The sequence below is a fragment of the Equus caballus genome, chromosome 12 (assembly GCF_041296265.1).
Source record: "Equus caballus isolate H_3958 breed thoroughbred chromosome 12, TB-T2T, whole genome shotgun sequence".
NCBI lineage: Eukaryota > Metazoa > Chordata > Mammalia > Perissodactyla > Equidae > Equus > Equus caballus.
In genome coordinates, this window is record NC_091695.1 from 5115777 (window position 1) to 5130682 (window position 14906).

Consider the following 14906-nt stretch of genomic DNA (forward strand, 5'->3'; position numbering starts at 1 on the left):
TGGGACCCGGTGCAAAATGAAAATGCAAGACCCTTTGTTCAAAAATCAAGGGAATAGTGGTGTAAATTATAAAGTGGTACTAAAATATAAAGCTTTTCCTTTCTTCAGTGATCTCTCTCTTGACTTACGGTGTTTTTATTTGCTATTTAATATTGTTCTGAGTAAACAGTTTTTTAAAATTATTGGCATACATTAAATTTGTTATTTTTTATTATTTAGCATAAATTTAAATACAGTATAAATTTTTCCATTATTCTTTATAACGTGCAATGATAGTTTTACATACAAAAACAGAAGATCTTTTAGTTCGTATGTGGAAACACTAAAATGACAGACTTCATATTTTATAGGTCATTTGCAGAGGGTGCCCTCTAGCAGGCCAGAGCTAACAAATCCAAGTTATACTCAAGGAGGCTAGAGGGAGGAAAAGGGGTTTTCGGCCAGCCAGTGAGCCGTCCCGAGGGGCGAGGGACGCGGGGCGCTGCCTTGGGTATGGGTAAACCAGAGAATGCAGAAGCTCGTAGCTGCCCTAGATGCCTAACCTGTGGTCGGAGGCCCCTGGAAGGTACTCACCGGGACCTAAGCAGATTCCTCCTTCCAGGAGACACCGGACTGATGCATAGCCCCAGCTGGATGTGGGCTCTGGGGAATTTAAGCCAGTCATTTCCCTTCCCACAGACCCAATTTACCCCAGACAGGCTAACCTCGCCCATCCTCAAAACTTGGTCTAGCTACCTACTGGATGCCCTGGGGAGTTGCTAGCAGTGAATGGCATTGACCACCATCAGCCCCGGAGCACAAGTGCCTGACTGTGGATTCTGATCCAGGTCCCCTGGGTGCCCTCACACCGAGGCCCCCACCTGAGGGCCAGAGATCTCTGGAGGAATGTGGAGTCCTCCTTTTTTGCCTCCACCACCCACAGATGGGAAGGGCTGTTGCCCACTGTGCAGGAAGAAACCCTAGTGAGCCTAGTGTGAGGAGGTACCTGAAACTCTACACTGAGTGGCTGGGAGGCAGGATTAGAGATGAACTGAGACTTGATGCCTACCCCCTCCCCAAAATCTTGCCTAATTGTGCCACTGGAATTCATTTACAAAACTGAAATTCAAAGACAATATTAAGAATTTCAAGGCAGTGGCAACAGAGCACTGGGTACTCTGAGTACAGGGCCCTGAAGCCCATGAAGCTAGCCCTCAAAATAGGTCAGGGCATGTTGGATGTACACGTATATTAAAAGTCATCAAGTCAAGCTGGTGGCAAGTGTCAGAGCCACAGGGTGAGAGTAGACACCAGAAAATATGCATCCAAGCATCTATGGCAAGATCTACTTCCTCTCTCCCTAACTCTAAATGGGTCATTAATATCTGAGACAAGTCACCTGTCATAATTATGCTTCCCTTGTTTTGTCCAGTGTAGGTTTTGGTATCACAGTCCAGTTTCCAGAGTTGGGTCCACAGATGCATATAAATATAAATATAATCACCTTTCTTGGTTTAAATACTGTGCAGTTAGAAGGCCAAGCAAACTATGACACAATGAATGAGTATACTAAAGGTTTCTCTGCTTGACCATATAATCCAAGAAGATTTTCAGAAATTATAATGAGCATTCCCAAATTAGCTACATTTCTCCAAGTTGTTTTGTATCATTGTGCTAATAGAGCACATGTTACAAAGCATATTAAAACTATGGTGAGAGACATTATAGAAATATATAGGTAGATAGGAGAGTTTATGTTTTAAAGACTTTTACTAGCTCATTAAAGTGATAGTTTATCGAAAACAATAATTATATCCATGTTCAATTAGTTCAGCAAATATTTATTGAGTGCAGTTGGCTGGACAAGGTACTATGGGGAAATAGAAAGGCAAAGAACACCTAATCACCATCCTCCAGAAATTTCAGATGTTTAGCTTGTGCTTCTATTTGGTGGAAACCACAAAAAAACTGACACATTTTGTAAAAATCTCTTTCAAAAATGACAAAAATTTGTGTTGGTGGAGAAACTGGATATATTTGAATGCCATAGTTTCATAATTTCTTATGTTTCTATCCCCATTAGCACATCCACTTTAAAAGTCTGCCCACTCTTCAAGAGGTGGATGTAGGACCTCAGGAAAACTACATGGTGTAATGTGACTCAGATGACTATGTTTGTGTTCATGAGTGATTAATTTTCAGTCAACACTGAGTACCATTTGAAAGAGGAAAGATGCTTTAGAAAGATAACAAGCAATTTGGACATCATGTTTGGAATGAGAGTAGGGGCCTGTTGAGGGTATTTCCTTGGGGCACTTTATGGATATTTCTAGTTCTCTTTCTTCTTCTCTTTTCCAACCAGATCCTTCTCCTGATACTGACTCAGTCTGGGGTCACTGACAGTCCTGTTCAATTTGAACCTGAAATAACAGTCCCAGTTATGGGGACACTAATCACAGCTCTGCCTCTTTAGCTAGCGGCTATTGATCAGAACAGTTTGCTAAGTAAATTGACTTTTTAAAAAATTTTCAGAGGGAATATTTAACCATTTTCAAATACAGACTATCTGCAAGCCTGTGAATACAAAAATGGTGCAATGTGTAAGTTAATTAAAATTATTTTTCATTACTTATTCAGGGTAGTAGCTCTAATTGGCCACATTTAATTTCTTTTATGCATTTTAAAACTACGGTTTAGAACATTTATGAAAATGTAAGCAAAGATAGTGTACTTTGTTAACGATTATGTGTGTTATCTTGTATATAAATTCATAAAATAAGAAATGCCTCAAATTTAATTATTTGTCCCTAACAAGGTGAATTATCAAACATCAAATGAAACTAATAAACACAGGCCTCTGAGATCACAAAGCCATACAGAAATCTGAATTGCATTTTCCTACAAAAAGTTAATTATTTTCTGTTGACATTGATAGCATAGTCCCTCAGCCACTTCAAAATATTTTTAAAAATCAAATGCTGTTAGAACTCTGCATTTGAAACACAAAAGAAAAGCAAATACACATTCAAGAGAAGAGAATAAACTAGGGTGCAGTAACTCATTTTTAACATCCAGAGGCAAATGACAGATGGCTCTGATCTTGTCTGGGCATCAACAAAGCTTTGAGGAAGTTGGCTCCCCCTACCTAATTGGACACCTAAGGTCACTGCCCCACTCAAACAACCTCACTATGTTGTCTATCTTCTGTCCCTGGTGATTTTTATCTAGGAATAACTCCAGTAACTTTCCCACAGGCAAGTTACACCTTTCAGTGTGTCGAGTATAATTTTAGACGTCTCAAAGTCTTAGGCTAAATTGTCTTTTTCTGTTTATCACTATAATGGTTTTTCTGGTGTGATATCATTCACGTTATCTTTTAATTTCTTAGTGCCATGGGGGACAAGCTGTCTGTGATTGTGTCTGTCTTGCATGACTCAGACAGAAAAGACTGTGGCTCGAGACAAGTGCCATAAAGCAGTTTTGGTTCTGCCATCTCTCTATTTAACAAAGATGGGGCTGAGGGCTTAAAATTTTGTGGTACCACCAGAATTGGAAAATGTAAATGACCGCTTTCAGCATATCAATGAAAGGAAATAGAAGATATCAAAACAAGCTTATCTGGTGATGATGAGACTTACAGAAATATACAGTGAAATAAAAGCATCATTCCAAATGAACACTAAGGCCTTGTGGGAACTGACTGAATACCAAAAAAACCCACAAAACTTTCCCTTACTCTGTGTTTTTGCAACGGAAAGCAATGGGCATATCAACATGCTTTTATTTTGTTTTTAATTGAAAAAAAGTATTGATTTCCCCTTTAAAGCTTAAAAAAATAGTCTTATATCTTCCTCTTCTAGAAAATTCTCCAGCAGTTTTCAAAAGCATAACAATTTACTTACTTATTTTTCTCTAAATATATATCCTAGTTTCAAAATCATTAATATCTTAATCTTACTCAATGAGATGTAAGCCATAGTTTTTGTAAACCATTATGGCAAAATATATATGTCTGTAGAGTACATTTTTCTACCTGAATGGGGCTTCTCTACTAGCATCCAGTAATGGGGATTGCTGATTGCCAACTTGCTATAAATATTTGTTTTCAAATGGTCATTCTAAGGCGTTCAATGCTCAAACAATTAAGAGATTGCTAATTGGATGTCACCTTATGTAATCTCCAAGGAAGCAGAATGATCTAAAACACAATTCATTCCTTAATAGTCTCCAATCAGGAGGCAGTACATATATTTGAATTAAAAAATCATAAGCAATAGATATTTTATATACTAATTGATAATCAGATTAAAGATAATTATAATGGTACTCAAAGAAATAGATTTTTTGGAATAGTTAAAGAGGTATTCAAAGATAAGGCCATAATTTGAAATGTTAGGAAAGGACAGAATTTAATGGGTACTCAGGTGGGATTTACTTTTAACCAACTATCAGTAATACAAATGCAAATGGTAGTTAAACAATAAAGAAGCACACCCTTTCAGTGAAATAAATGGTATTCTAAAGCTTAAGTTCCGGAAAAGGAGTGATTGAAGTAGTTAGGAGGGGCCAGACAACAGGGATTGCAGAGAAGCCCACAGAATTGAAGACCACGTGTTCCATCCAACGAAACAATGCTTGCAGAGTTTCAATTGCCTTGTGGTAATTTGAACCGAAGTTGCTAAAATCCGATATTATAATAGAGCTAAACTATGGATGGTTGTAGGAAATCCTTTAGAATTTAAATTCAGGTAGTTGATTTAAACAAAACTGTACAAGCAGTACTAAACACTGCACTGAGCAGGATCCTGAATGTGGATCCTTAATTTGTAAGTCACTTATATATGACAAGTGAAAGAGGTGTTTGGGCATACAACCAAGTAATCACCACCCAGTCAAGATACAGAACCTTCCCATCACCCCAGAAAATGCCCTTGTAACTTTCCTAAATCAGCCTCATTCCCTGCACCCGACAAGGACATGCCGTTCTGACCTACATCACTAACAATTAGCTTTGCCACATTAGCAGTGCTGCTCTTTGTGTTTGCCATTGTCCAGTACAACACTGCGTGCCTTCACAGTAATATATTTATCTATTCTCTTGCTCATGAATATCAAGATATTTTATGGGTGAAAGATAGTATTTAGACAACTAATGCCAAAATTCATTTGGAAAAAATAAACAAGCTATAATTTTCATAGAAACCTTGAAAATGTAAAACAACAAGGAAAACCCAACCCTACCACAATAGAAGCCAATATTATAAATCCGCAATGGTTAAAAAGTATGTCATGAATGTGAACCAACACAGGTCAATGAAACAGAACACAAAGCTCAGAGAAGGATCCTGGAACACAGAAAATTTCATACACAATTTAGTCTGCAATCAATAGGAAAAGTAGAATTATGCTATAAATTACTTTGGAAGAAGTGAATGACCGTAAATATAGCAATAAATAAAGTTGGTTACAAAACTCATCATTTATAAAGGAATAAATTCCAAGTGGAGCAAGTTTGAAATTGTATGTTTTATGTATTTTCTAACAACAACAACAAAAGCTTTACAGCCAGGAGGACATAAATAGGCATTTCAAACAAAAAGAAATGCAAATTGTTTATATCTATATCTATATCTGTATCTATCTCTATCTACATCTCTGTCTACATCTGTATCTATGGCTAACCACCATAATAAGAGAAATGCAAAGATAGTGCCTATCAGATTAGCAGAAATCAAAAAGTTTGATACTGTATTGAACTGGTGAGGATGTGAAAACAGACATTATTAGAAGAGGATAAATTTGACTTGGCAATATCAACCAAAATCCAAAACATACACAACTTTTCACCAAGTAATTTTCCTTCCTAAATCTTACAGTTTTAAAATGTGAAATTATAAATGTAAAATATTTTTCTCTTTATCACTGTTTATAATAGCAAATTCTGAATGGTCTAAATATTTGTTATTGACGCACAATCTAAACCACCTACTGTACGTCCATAAAGCAATACTGTACTGTTAGAAAAAATAACATGAAAGGTCTGCATATACTAATCTGGAATGTTCTCTAAGATACGTGATTAAATGAAAATGCAAGGAGAAGCATGGTGTCTCTAACATGTTTCCATTTGTGTAAAAGGGGAAAATGATACACATTTCATTTTATATGCATAAATACTCTGGAAGAATACAAGAAATTTCTAATAATGCTGACTAACTCTAGCAAAGGGGCCTGAGTTACTTGGGGTCAAGGAGAAAAATTTTCACATATACTTTTATATTCTTTACATTTTGAATCTTATAAATGAGTTACTTAAAAATATTAAGTAATTACTTGTTACAAGCAGAATGTCACGAGCAAGCTTTGTAAACTATAAAGCACTAAGCAAATGTAAGAGTTTATTTCATATTATATTGCCACTTGGCACTACCTAGCTGTGGAAATTTTTTTAATGATTAAGCAATAGAAATTTTAAATTACATTTATTTTATCATAAAAAAGTATAAATGCTCACTGCAAGAAATGTGGGAAGGCATAAAGCTAATAACTTTAATACAGTAAGAACTCTCTGCAAATTGCCAAAAACAATTCAAACATATAAAAAGACAATTTATAAAGGAGGAAATGCAAATGGATAGTAAACATATGAAAAGATATTCAATCCCACTAGTAGACAGGATAATAAATATCACAGAAATGATACAATCCTTTCCACCCTTTAAAAGGACAACAATATGAAGATTAATAACATTGAGTGCTAATAAGTATACGATGATACAAGTAGTCTCAGGAATTACTAGTGGAAGTTTGAATTGGTATCATACGTTAGAAGAGTGAACTAAGCTGGGCAGAAGGAAGTTCTCTTTCTCTTTTTGGAGAAGTAATATATTCAATAATTGACATAATTCAAAATTCAAAAGATACAAAGGGTAAATAGTGAAAATTCTTGCTCACAATATTATCCCTGGGCACCTTCTCAGCTCCTCTTTGTGAAGGCAACTGATGCCATCATTGGCTTTTGAATTTTTCCAGAGATGTATGTGTATATATGTGTGTGTGCACATATATACACAATCACATGTATGCATATAGCTATATCTATATATTTATTTATCCATTATATATGCACATATATACTATATTAACTTTCTTTCTTAAACTTATGATAGCATACTGAATACACTTGCTATGATTTTTTGTCTTCACCTATTGACATCATTCTTTTGTTGATGGTGGTGTGAGTTGGAGGTGGTGCATGTTTCAATGTGTGAAAGTACCATCATTTATTTGCCGTTGTCTTTTGTGAATATTTGTGTTCTTTACAGTCTGATGCTATTTTGAGCAACGTTGCACTGAGTAAATGTACACATATTTAATTTCAAAAAGAAAAAGAGAGAAAGCAAAATTTCACAACATTAGAAAAAAGGCTAGGGACACAAACTCATAAATATGACAAGTAAGAATTATAGGATAATACTTTGCTCAATTTATATTAATGAATTTTGATACTTTAAAAATTGATATGCTAGAAATTTAAAATGCTGAGACTGACCCAATATAACATAGAAAAGTCTACACAATTACCATAAGAGTATTTGAGTGATATTTTAAAAATTCCCCATTACCTGTACTCACTATTCAACTTTCAAATCTATCCTCTATCAAAATAAAAGAAACACGCCTGAAAGATTTCATGGGCGCATGCTTGCAAGTTTTTCAATGAATGGATAATTCCAGATCTTATTAATCTATTCCAAGAAACAGCTAGGAAAGCAATGCCCCCAAACTATCACTGTGGAGTCAGCAGAAAAGCAACCGAAAAACCTACATTGAACAGTAGGAATAAATACGATATTGAGAGCAAAATTATAATGTCATTCATCTGGATATTAATCACATTGAACAATATTACAGGACATTATGTGTAAATAGTGCACATATGGGTAAAAATTAAAACATGTCCAGGAAGAGTTTCCAGCAATTTGGGATAATAGATTCCTACATGAAGGAAACTTAAAGAGAAAAAAGGGGTTATGGTTTTATTTGCAATGTTTTATTTATTTAAGTATGACTTGAAATAAACAAGTAGTTCAATTTCTAGATACAAAGCCAGCAAAAAATGAGCATATATGTTCACTGTAAGAATTGTCATAGCAGCATCACTGTTTAAAAAAGCAAATCAGGGGCCAGCCTGGTAGCATAGTGTTTGTTTCTGTGCTCCACTTTGGTGGTCCAGTGTTCAGGGTTTGGATCAGGGGCACAGACCTAGCACTGCTTGTCAAGACACACTGTGGTGGCATCCCACATAAAATAGAGGAAACTTGGCACATATGTTAGCTCAGTGAAAATCTTCCTCAAGCGAAAAGGGGACAATTGGCAACAGATGTTAGCTCAGGACAAATCTTCCTCACACACTAAAAAACAAAAACAAAAAACCAAAACAAAACTCAAAACAACCTATATGTCTACCAAAAGACAATGATTAAACATTTTATTGTATTTAAAATGGAATAATTATATAGCAGTTAAATAATTGTATATCATTAAATGAATGCATATATTGTTACACACAACAGAGATGAATTTCACAGACATATTTTTGATGAAAGAAGCCCAATATAAAATAACGTGAAATGTAGGTTTCCATTTATATACAGTTTAAAACAGGCAAAAATGATCTATGGTGTTAGCCATCAGTTGTTAATCTCAGTAGGGAGTACAGAGGGGACAGAAAGGGTAACGTCATATTGCTTGATCTAGGTTCTGGTTACACACAGGTATATACAATTTGTCAAAACTCATCAAGCTGTACTTACATTTTAAGTCCTATCCTGTATGTAACTTACACTTCAATATAAAATATACCTTCACTAATTTGGTCTGAAGGAAATATGCAAATTAGTAGATGTTAAATGTGAGTAGTAGAATCACAGGTGTGTATGATATTTTTAAAATAGTGCCTAGTTTAATATTAAACAAATTACTTTTATTTTCACTGATGAAGCATTGACTGCTACAGGCATTTCCCTCTTAATGTAATCATGTAGAAAACAGAATAAAATATATGAAACAACTGGTTTCAGACATTAGTTGATAGGCACTGAATTTCTTTGATGTTTGTAATAAAGGAAACATTTAAAGTAAGCCCTGTATTTGTTCCAGCTTACTGCATAGAGTGAATTCCCTGGTCACAGCTCATGGAGTGAGAGTCCAAAAAGACCCCAGTGGTCTCACTGACTTAAGGAGTGTTGGTATTTGCTGGAAGAGAGGAAGCTAGAATTCACGATGCTGAATACAGAGAGATGGGAGGTTGAGAGAGAACGAGAACCAGAGAGAGGCTCAAAGATCTTCAAAGAACTCCCCTAAGTTTTTGGCTAAGTACTAATAGCACATGTAAGAAAGAAACATACCCAAAGTAAATTAAAGAACCATTAGAAAGCAATAGGCTCGATAATTCCCAGGGCTCACACAGGGCAGAAACAGTTCATGTTTCTACCAATCAGAGTGGGTAGATTTCACAATGTGTTGATCATTGTTTATTTTCTTTAGAGGAGTTTAACCTTACTAGTAGGTCCATATTTGGATTAGAAAAAAAGATAATCTGGGCTCACCATAACAAAGCTTAAATACAAGTGTTAGAGTAATAAAACTGATCTTCAAGTAACTTACCTTTGTGTTCAGAACAAAAATCATCACTCCTTAAAAGAATATTACAATATACGATACTTAACAAAGTCAATTTCAATGTTCAGCATTGAACTGAAAATCTCAAGCCACGCAAAGAAACAGGGAAATGTCACCCATCATCAAGAGAAATATCAATCAATAGAAACAGATCCAGAAATGACAAAGATGATAGAACTACGGACTATAACTTCAAAAGAGTTATTTTAAATCTTAGAATATACTCAAGGATGTAGAGGAAAATATGAACTTGTTCAGGAGAAAAGTTGGAGATATACAGCTGGACATTATCCTTATTAAAATCCTACCTCTTAAATGAAGAATACTGAGAGAATTAGCAGAAAATTGAAAGCTATAAAAAAATCAATAAAATTGAAACTAGTAATAAAACAAGAAAAATAGAGCATAGAGAAAAAACATTCAGAAGATAATTCACAGAATAGTGACTGGTATAGTAATATTATTCACTCCAACATATAAGTAATTTGTGTTCCAGAAGGTGCGAAAAGTAGAGAATATATCAGGAAATGACTGAAAGTTTGCCAAATTTCTTTAAATTATAAACACATAGATCTAAGATGTTTACTAAATCCAAGCACAAGAAACATAAGGACACCACAGCAAGACACATTATCATCAAATTGCTGAAAACGAGTAATAAAAAGAAAATGTTAAAACCATTCAGACAAAAAAAGATGTTACATATAGAAGAATAAATATGATAATAGTGGATTTGCTCACAGAACCATCAAGATAAGAAGTCAATAGAATGACATTTTTAAAGTGCTGAAAAAAGTCAATTTAGGTTTGTATCCCCAGCAGAAATGACCTTCAAAAATTAAGGAAAAAATACAGGCTTTTTTCAAACTAACAAAAGTCATGAGATTTTTTTTCATGTATGCATTATAAGAAACATTAACAGAGGTTTTTTTTTTTTTTCTTTTTGTTAGAAAGAAAATTACATGGGATGAAAATATGAATCTTCTCTTTTGTATAATCTATACCACCTGAAGTAGAAATATTAGAATAGAATAATTAAAAATTAAAGTGTGTTAAATACACATATATATAATTATGAAACCATATATTGAATTATGACATCATATAATAAATCTGAACAAGATCTGAATGATAATGTTTCTATAATTGTTGAAATAATACCTTATGTAGAATAAATAATAGGATAAATATAACTAAAGTATGAATTGGTGAATTGGAACATTAGATTGAAGAATGTTTTTCAGAAAGTAGAAAATAATAAAGAATGGAATATATAAAAGAAACATTAAAAGATATAAGAGCTAAAAGCAATGTCAAATCTAGACCGAAAAATGCCAAGAAGGAATGAAAATGAGAAGGAACAAAGAAAATGTAGATAAAACAGATAAGAATTTGAAAATGAAGAAAGACTTCATATTGAAATTTTTCATTGAGAGTCACACAGAAGAAACAGATGACCACACAAAGACATGTTATGTTGACATTTAAAATAACAGAGAAAATACCAAAACTTCCAGAGAGAAGACCAAGCCTCTAAAAGCACATGACAATTATATTGGCATTAGATGTCTTGACCAAAATAAACACAATATGAAGCTAAATAAACTTAAAAATATTAAGGGAAAAGGATGTTAAATATAGAATGTAATATCCGCTCAGATTTTCATTAAAATGCACAATATATTAAAAATAATTTGTGATACATACAATTCGTAAAGCATGCCACAAAAACAAGTAGATAAAAAACTCTTTTGTGGGCAGATCAGCAGTTGCCTAGGGCTAAGAGAATGGGGCGAGCCTTGACCTGGGAAGTGATACAATAAAAGAACGTTTTCAGATAATGTAAGTATTCTGGTGGTATTTACATATACCTTAGCCAAGTCACACTTCTAGAGAAGACAAACACACCAAGTTCTTTCCACATAAATAGTAAGAGAAAGAAAGTGATGAAAATGGAAACTGTAGATTGAAAGATACTTAATCTTATAATTATTTTAAGTCATTACTATTATTTTTGTTGTTGTAGCATTGGTTTATACCATTATATAAATTTCGGGTGTACATCATTATACTTCAGCTTCTGTGTAGATTACATCATGTTCACCACCCAAAGACTAATTGCAATCCATCACCATACATGTGTGCCTAATCACTCTTTTTGTCCTCTTCCCTCTCATCTTCCCGTATGATAACCACCAATCGAATCTCTGTTTCCATGTGTTTGTGTGTTGTTGTTGTCGTCTTCTATTTACGAGTGAGATCCTATGGTATTTCACTTTCTCCCTCTGACTTATCTCACTTCACATAATACCCTCAAGTTTCATCCTTTTTTATGGCTGAGTATTTTTCCACGTCTTCTTTATCCATTCATCCCTTGATGGGTACCTAGGTTGCTTCCAAGCTTTGGCTATAGTGAATAATGTTGCAATATATATGCAACATAGGGGTGCATATATATTTATGTTTTCATGTTCTTTGGATAAATGCTCAGCAGTGGAATAGCTGGATCATATGGTGGTTCTACTCTCAGTTTTTTGAGGAATATCTGGGTTGTTTTCCATAGTGGCTGCACCAGCTGTTTATGAGATTTCCCTTTTCTCCACGTCCTCTTCAACACTTGTTATTTCCTGTCTTATTAATTATAGCCATTCTGAGGGGCGTGAGGTGATATCACATTGTAGTTTTGATTTTCATTTCTCTGATAATTAGTGACATTGAGCACCTTTTCATGTGCCTGTTCACCATCTGTATTTCTTCCTCGGAGAAATGTCTGTTCAGATCTGTTGCCCATTTTTTAATTGGGTTGCTAGTTTCCTTGCTGTTGAAATGTATGCACTTTTTATATGTTTTGGATATTAACCCCTTATCAGATATGTGGTTTACAAATATCTTCTCCCAATTTTTAGATTATCTTTTCATTTTGTGGATTGTTTCCCTTGCTGTGCAGAAGCTTTTTGGTTTGATGTAGTCCCATTTGTTTATTTTTTCTATTGTTTCCCTTGCCAGGTCAGACATGATACTTGAATATACACTGCTAAGAATGATGTCAGAGAGCATACACTCTAAGTTTTCTTCAAGAGGTTTCATGTCTTACATTCAAGTCTTTAATCCATTTTGAGTTAATTTTTGTGCATAGTGTAGGACAATGGTCTACTTTCATTCTTTTGCATGTGGCTGTCCAGTTTTCCCAACACCATTTATTGAAGAGACTTTCCTTTCTCCATTGTACATTCTTAGCTCCCTTGTTGAAAATTAGCTGTCTATAGATATGTAGGTTTATTTCTGGGCTCTTGCTCCATTGATCTGTATGTCTGTTTTTGCACCAGTACCATAGTTTTGGTTACTATAGCTTTGTAGTATATTTTGAAATCAGGGAGTGTGATACCTCCAGCTTTGTTCTTTTTTCTCAGGATTCCTTTGGCTATTTGGAGTCTTTTGTTGTTCCATATAAATTATAAGATTCTTTGTTGTATTTCTGTGAAATATGTCATTGGAATTTTGATAGGGATTGCATTGAATCTATCGGTTGCTTTAGAAAGCATTGACATTTTAACTATGTTAATTCTTCCAATACAAAAGCACAACTTATCTTTCCATTTCATTGCATCTTGAATTTCTTTCAACAACGTTTTATAGTTTACAGTGTACTGGTCTTTCAGCTCTTTGGTTAAGTTTATTCCTAGGTATTTTATTCTTTTTGTTGCAATTGAAAATGAGATTGTATTCTTAATTTATCTTTCTGCTACTCCATTGTTAGTGTACAGAAATGCAACTGATTTTCTATTCTGCAACTTTACCATATTTATTTATTATTCCTAGAAGTTTTTGGTGGATTCCTTAATGCTTTATATATATAAAATCATGTCATCTGCAAATAGTGACAGTTTTGCTTTTTCCTTTCAAGTGTGAATCCCTTTTATTTCTTTTTCTTGCCTGATGGATCCGGCTAGAGCTTCCAATACTATTTTAAATGAGTGGTGAAAGTGGGCATCCTCGTCTAGTTCCTGTTCTTGGAGGGATAGCCTTTGGTTTTTCTCCATTGAGAATGATATTAGCTGTGGGTTTCTCATAAATGGCCTTTATTATGTAGAGGTACTTTCCTTCTGTATCCATTTTCTTCAGAGTTTTTGTCATAAATGGATGCTGTATAGTGTCAAATGCTTTCTCTGCGTCTACTGAGATGATCATGTGATTTTTATTCTTCATTTTATTAATATGGTGTATCACATTGATTGATTTGTGTATATTGAACCATCCCTGCCTCCCTGGAATAAATCCCTCTTGTAATTCTCAGCTGTGTGTAGCTGCTACGGTTCCTTCTGTCACTTTTATCAGGTGTGGAGATCCAAAGCACCATTGGCTGCAAGGTCTAATACTGTTAGGTGCAAGGTCTAATATTTTTAATGAAATGTTAATGCAAGGTCATTACTGTTGTAGCTTTTCTGTTAAGTGAGTAAACCCCTAGCATGGCTGGTTGCTAGGCTCAGGGGCTTACAATTGCTGTAGGCCTCTGTCCTGGAAGGTTGTTGTCAGCACTCTCAGAAGTGTAGCTGTGTGGGTCTGGCCCCAGGCATGGGAGCACCCAGTTGTTTCAGGCTTTGGAAGTTGGGGACCATCCCCTGTGTGGCTGTTTGAGAAGCACAAGTCTGCTGCAGCTGACAAGCCACACTACCTGCAAGGTCCTGCCCCATGCACATGCCCTGACTCACTGAAGTGGACCCATTGTAGAGGTCCCCTGCACTCCACCAATGCAGGCTGACCCTTGTGTATGCCTTGCCCCACAGAGGCAGGTCTACTCACAGGCTGTAGAGCTTCCAGGCACCCCGCTTATGTATGTCCAGCAGGTGGCCAAGGGCTTGCTGTTGGCTGGGGCCAGTCCCTAGGGTGGGCTGCCTGCCATGGCTGAGCTGGATTAATTCAGTGCTCTAGTGGGTGGGGCTGACCCTGGGCTAACAGACCAGAGGAAGAATTCCAATGGTATTTACCAGCATCTGTGTCAGCAAGCCTGAACAAGGTCACATAATGGCTGCCACCAATGTCTCTGTCCCTAGGGAGGTGACCCCAGCCTGGGGAGTTCTCATCTCTCATTGAGATGTGCCCAGAGCCTATCAAGTAAGTTTCTTTATGCCAAAGGACTGTGCACCTTTCTTTGTGGTGATTTTATGTTGCTTCCCTAAATGGGTGAATTTGTGCATGGGTCCTTTAAGATCAGGCTTTTTTTCCCTTTATGTCTGATAGCTTTT